The 7,067-nt window shown below is 27.2% G+C and overlaps 1 long non-coding RNA gene across 1 annotated transcript; it reads left to right on the top strand.

Moving 5' to 3' along the window:
* The first annotated feature begins 185 nt into the window (after window positions 1-185).
* On the top strand, window positions 186-2,071 carry LOC119673082. The gene is made up of 4 exons (XR_005252002.1): window positions 186-280; window positions 1,206-1,307; window positions 1,467-1,498; window positions 1,997-2,071. It is a non-coding gene; the product is annotated as an uncharacterized LOC119673082 (long non-coding RNA).
* The last annotated feature ends 4,996 nt before the right edge of the window (window positions 2,072-7,067 follow it).

Genomic DNA, 7,067 nt, shown 5'->3' with positions numbered 1-7,067 from the left:
TAAAATATCGAAAAATATACAGCGCGCGAATTTTAAATGAGAATTTCCGAAAACTTTTCGGTCTTAATGTAAATTAATTAAAAATAATTAAAAATTAACTCCAATCAGTAGATTAATTCAATACATTATCCTAATGAATTTTTTTTATAAAGTATTGTATTATATATAATAAAAATGTTCTTAGTTGGATCTCATATCACAAGGTATGGATAATCTGACAAGAAATAGGTTCCAAAAACCTCGTAGGCCGAAACCTTGTCCTCAGGTGTGTCCTCCTCAGGTAAGTTTAAATTGGATAAAACCTTAAAAATGTATAATATACAACAAATTAATTTCTGAATTTATAGTGTAATATGGTTATATTAAACCGTAAAAAACTGTGTTCAGAACTTAATATAAAATATAATAAATTTAATATAAAATAAAAAAATTAAACAATATTATATCAATAATAGCTGGTTTTTATGATCCTATTACAATATCTATTTGTATAAAACAAATGGCAAATGTGATCTCTGGCTAGTTTTGTTTTAATTAGCATTTTATCTCAATAAAATTAATTGATTAAATTTTTCAAACAAACCTTTGCGTCATTGGTTGTCAGGATAAAAATACTTTTTCTCTAAACTGGTTCTTCAAATTTGGAATTGTAATCTTGGATTTAATCCTGAAAGTGTCTTAAATAAGAAGTACTTAATAGCAATATTAATGAAACTATGCCATGTTCGTTAGAACGTGAATATGAGAAAAGTATTTATCTATTTCTTTATGGCCGTAGAAGTACCTTACAGTATACTGGAAGATACTACAAAAGACTGACGCAGGTTGCCATTGATCACTTCTCTCAATAAAAGTTAATTGAAAATCACATGATCAACATATTCAGATTCTACGACACTGTTAGATTGTACGGCACACAATTTGACAGATCTAGAGTAAATCTAAATTGAATCCTGATTTACTAATTTCAAATGCCATAACTGATATGGTAACTGTACTATATTAATATGTCATACACAATTATATGAAAAATAAAATAATCTATAATATTTATAATTTTATAATTATTTTAAAATGAAATTGATAATAATGACAAAATCACTTTAATTTTCAAAGTAGAGCTTTCTGGCGAAATTAAAATATCATAAACATATTAATAATGATTATATCTTGGATAAAAAGCATTTTTAATGATTTTTCTATAGCAGTTCCAATGGCCCAAAATAGACTCAAATATAGAAAACTTGGAAGATATTACGATTGACTTAGTAGGATCGAGCGCTGAAGGCGACGATATGTGCGAATAGGTAAACAATAAATTATTAGTTTGTTCTACTTACTTACTAAGACTATTATTAATTTACTTATTGCATCACAATTAATTAATAATAATTCAATGTTTATATTTTGATAAATATATTAGTTATTAAAGAAAATAAATTTCTACAAAGTCTTTTTAATCTTAGGAACTAAGAACAAAAGGAAGCAATTGGTAAAGGTAAATATAATTTTTACTGCATAAACTATATTATTATTCAATATTATATTAACATTTTATTATAGTTTTATAAATGTTAATATATACTAATAATTTTCCTGACTTATACAGTAAATTATTTTTAAATTATTATTATCGAAAATTAAATAATTAATTATAAAGAGGTTTTTTTCGAACAGTAATATTATTATTTTATATTAATTTAATTAATTAAAATTTTGGCTGACCAAACAGCTATTTCGAGTGTTGGTAAATAATAATTAATTATTTTAGTTCAGACATATTTTTATTAACAGTTTATTGCATATTTATTACATTATTAATTAAAATTTGTTTGTGGATAAGCAATAAAAACAAATTAAAAAAACAATCAAAAAATGATTTAAAAAATAAATGTATAAAATTTTTTAAGTTAATAAAATGAATTAATAAATGCAATAAAAATTTAAAAATGTTTTAATGAAATTTTATGTATAGTTTACTCGTTTTTTTTTTAAGAAAAAAAAACTAACCAGAAAAGTCAAACGTTATATATCAAATATCTATTTCAAAAAGAAGATAATTGATTAAAAGGATTCAGTTGTATTAATGAAATGACATATGTGAAACCAAAAAATATATGAACTTTCACTGGTGGCGGTTCTCAAAACCGGACTTCAAAATATTTTGGACTATGCCAAATTACAACAATTCAAACTGATTTTTTTTACTAGAAGAGTAAAACTTAAATTTTTAGTTACACAGATCTCCGATCTATATTTATAAAATATATTCCTTTTGCAATAAAAGTATACATATCAAAAATCATTTGGTTCGTTATTTATTTATATTTTGTAATGTTTCTGTTATAACTATGTATAGGAAAATTTCTGAAAGTATAATTTTGTTGCTTCAAAAAGAATGAAGAATCATGTGTAAGGTAAGTCTTCGATTTTTAATACTCACCGAGTAAGAGTTTTCAAAATAGGATGTATGCCTATATAAAAGAGATAAGTCTTAGAAGCTTTATTTGTCAACTTATTGCAAAATATTGTCAAGATCTTGAAGTATTCAAAAAGAGCATGGTAAATACAATAGAAGACATAACGTCCTATCTTAAATATCTTAAATATTTTACTACATTTTTTAATTGATCTTGATTTTATTGACTTTTTTTATAATCTAAACTTTGTTACACTATCCGTAATTTGAGGAAACAGTCGCTTCCTCTCGGCTAATGTTTGTTATTAAGTGATAATAAATGTACTCTCCAGAACAGCACTGGACAAAATAATTCAATCTTAACCATATACATTAATCTATATCCGGTTATATAAACAGCAAATTTTGAATATGTCAATAGACCTAGTAGATTCAAGTGATGGAGAATGTATAAATGATATTTCAATAGATTTTGTGGGTTCAAAATGTGAAAACGAATGCAATGAACCATATATAGGTAATGAATCAGTAGACTTAGTAGGTTTAAGATACGAACCTTTATGTGTGTCGATGTCTAATCTACTAAATGTTTATTGTATTTGTATTAAAAAATTTTGACATTTCATATTTTTGCAATGTGTTAGAAACACGTTATTGTACTGATGTTTCTAACTTTCGAGTATGTGATTATTAAGTCAATATTACCGAGGAAGTGAATTACTAGACGTTCGTATTATGCAGCACAGGACGCCAAAGTAAATGAATGAACACTATAATAAATATTATTTTAAACACAATGACTATTTACTTGGTTATAATTTGTTCACAAATTCATAAATTGTTATATTACCAGTTTAATCACATATTACAAAAATGTTTAAATAATAAAAAAAAAATTCTTTATATTATAAATACGTAGAATTTTATTTTTCAGAAAGTAACTCAATAAAAAAGTCAATTAGACATACATTTGATTGACTTTTGAAAATGAATATGATGAATCCTAAGAATTCACCTCCTTTACAAAAATATCATCTGTTACATGATATTTAAATCTTCTTTACTTTATATATCTCATCTTAGCGAGATAAGATTATATATATGTTTAGCGAAAGGTCTGTATATGTCCACTACTCTTTCCAATACTGGCAATACTCAACATTAGGCTTCAAAATTTTTCAAATTTGATATACTTATATTTGACATAAATTTGAATTTCAGCAAATCAAAAAAAAAACACTATATAAATTAATAGTTACACCGATCTACATATATTTGCTATACTTTTTTCATACATCAACAACAGATATAAACAATATTTCGTTGTGTATCATTTTTATGTTTTTATGGGGTTCAGATCAATTCAGATCAACGGTATTCATTTATAAAAACAATTCTAATTTTCTTTTTTAGTTTAAGAAAAATAACATAAACTTATGGTTAGGTTCCTAATAATATACACATGGATCTAGCTACTAGAACTGTTGGTTATATTGACTAATTATATCCAGATTATATTAGATTAGATTTAGAAACGAGTTGGGAACTTGTCACCATGTCACTGCATCCTTTAAGGATTATTGTGACATACAAATTTTATTATAATTGTATAACTACATCTACCCCAGTAAAATAATTATATGTGCAGTACTTGAAATCTGTTTTAAACTCCAACAAATTTTGTTAGGGTGAATTTAGTTTATTATTTGTTTTTATGTTTAGTAGTCTAATTAAAATAATAAAAACATTTTATTCAAATTTATTTTTGTGAAGAAAAAAATTAACTTTATTTTAAATCTTCATAGAAAATATTTATATGTGCAATTCACATTTTTTGCTAAAAACAATTAATTATTTTATGTGATTTATTTTTTTTTTATTTTTCATATAAGGTAATGTGTTTCCATTATTTATTTTTATTAACTATATCTTAAGTGGTATTAATTCCACCAATTTTTTTAATAGTAGGAGGTCAATTTTTGCCTATTCGTCCAGTATGTCCTTTTTCAGCTATTTAAGAGTGTCGTATTGCTTCGAATAAGCATAAATATTGGCACTAAGAATACCCCAAAGATCCTCTATTGGAATTATGTCAGAACTCATGCTTGGCCAATCTAGCAATGGGATGCTTCTCTCTTCAAAGAATTTCTTCGTAGCACAAGAAACATGTATTGGTGCATTATCCTGTTGGAAAGTCCAATTATCTCCATGAATATTTTCAGCGAAATTTATTAGTTCGCTATCCAACAGATTTATGTATATTTCCGAATTCATTTTTGATGGTACGAAGCATATATTAGATTTTCCCTTCGAGCTAAAGGCAATCCACACCATTAGTGAACCACCACCATGGTTGCGTTTATTGCAATTCTGACGTGGATGACGAATATATCTCCAATACTTATGTTGACCATCTGGACCGTCTAGATTAAACTTTCTTTCATCACTGAAAACAACTGCTTCGAACTCCTCGTCCCAAAACTTATTTTTGTCATAAAAAGCTAAACGAGCATTTTTATGTCTTTGTGTAAGGCACGGTTTGGGAACTTTCGACTCATATTTTAGCTTTAAGTCTTTTCTCATAATTTGTTGCACGCATTGCCTAGTGATAGACAAATCTAATTCGTTTCTTATTTGTCTGCAACTCATCCTCTCATTGGTAGCAAGAAGCTGAATATGCCGTTTTGTTCGGTCGTTAATAGTTGGTAAGCGGCCGCCTCGCTTATAACACCATAGTTTTTGAGATTTTTTAAGAAGTTTATTATATTATTGAGGTGTCTATAACCAGCAGCAAATATTTCGCCAATTTTCATCCCAGCACGACTCATTCCAATAATCTTTCGGCACTCTTCACTTGAAAGTTTCGTCCCACCCTGCATTTTTTATCTAAACTTAATTAAAATCATAAATATTTATTAATATATAATACATATTTTACTTACCAATTGTTCTTTACTCTTCAATACTTTAAAAAAAAAACTTTATAATACACTTCACAACTTTATTTCCATTTACTGTTGACACTTCGAGAGGCAAAACAATTTTGCACATATAATTATTTTCTATTAAATTTGCTACCTATTGTTATTAGTTATGATAACGATACCACAAATAATATATAAAAACAACTCCATATATGATCAGAGAAGTTAAACTTAACTACAAAATCAGCTGTATATAAAAAAAAATAGTACCATTATTCTAAGAAGAGAATAACGAAAAACAAATTTTGCACATATAATTATTTTACTGGGGTATGTGTCTCATTTACCCAGTATTCCAATGTTTATTATATACCATAGAGTTTAAGTATTAGTGCCAGTCGATTGAAATGGTGTTATAATAAAAAGGGTATTACATTTTTGATTTCTGACAGTTCTTTAGTAAGTTGATGATTGATCTATTAGTAGAGCTATAAAAAATGCATACATGTAATGTGATGACTATGTGAAGACTATATATCGTATATATAGACGTATTTGATTTCAAACTCTCGTCCAATATTTTTTAGTGTAGTGAGCTTCAAATAGTATATTAAATTTATATAATTATATTTTATATTATACTAATTTTTATTTGTATATTTTGTGAAAGTTTTCAATAAAGCAATATTGATATTTTTTTCACTTTCCTAGAAGTGTATAATAATTGATCGGTTGGCTGCAGATAACCTTCCATCGACCTCAATTAGTGATTCTTCTCTGTTTTGCTACTACATTCCTCGTAAGAAACCCTAAGATAGAAAAATACACACTAATCCATTGCGTCTAATTTAGATAATTTAACAGATATTACATCGTTACCAATGAACAGTATGATGAGCTAATAAAGTCAAAAAGTATTTCCATAAAAACATGTTTCTTCTGGACGCCAAAGGCGGGGATTTAAAAAAAAGTTTAATGGTTTCCTTTTCTCAAAGGTTTTCAAAACTTCTGCAGTTAGGATTATGAGAAATGTTCAGTTTTCTGTTCTATGTACCAATGACCACAGAGAACTGTAGTAAGCCTTACAGATTTTGCACGATCCCGCTTAATAAATTTCATTAGTTATTGGCAAGCAGAAGAAAGTAGGTAGAGGTAATGGGTTCTTTTAATAGTTTCTAGATCAACATTAACCGATACCCTTGGGATACATAAAGGAAAACACCAAGGCGGGCTAAAACGTTAGTTTTGTCATGTTCTTCAATGATCAGGAATCAGGAATCCAGACAAGAGTGATGTCAGCTAGCCGGTTTAGCTCGTCCATTGCGTCTCTACGTTCTTTCACTTTGTGATTTTGTAATGAACAATTTGAGTTTTGATTTCAGCCTGGGTATCAATAAAAATGGCAACATTACATTTGTTTTTCATGTGACTCGCAATATGCTTACCTAATCGCTAAAACTTTAACCTGTGATTTCATTAGATAGTCTAAGGAAATAATATATAACTTAAAATTCCGCGAAAATACTTGCTCGTATCCCCCCATCTCGCTACGCGCGTCATACGTAAATATTGAAGTACTGTGCTTTGGTTGAAAGTTTCTTCTTTTCCATTCATATAGAAAAATCATATATAGTACATATAATAATTACTTAATAGTACTTAACAAGATTCAAGTAATTTAGAATTGTAGGGTGTTATATAATCACGGCTCAAATTACAGTAAT

Source organism: Teleopsis dalmanni, chromosome 1 (assembly GCF_002237135.1).
Source record: "Teleopsis dalmanni isolate 2A chromosome 1, ASM223713v2, whole genome shotgun sequence".
NCBI classification, from domain to species: Eukaryota; Metazoa; Arthropoda; class Insecta; order Diptera; family Diopsidae; genus Teleopsis; species Teleopsis dalmanni.
Note: the sequence above shows the minus strand (reverse complement) of the source record. Positions and strands in the feature narration are given on the sequence as shown.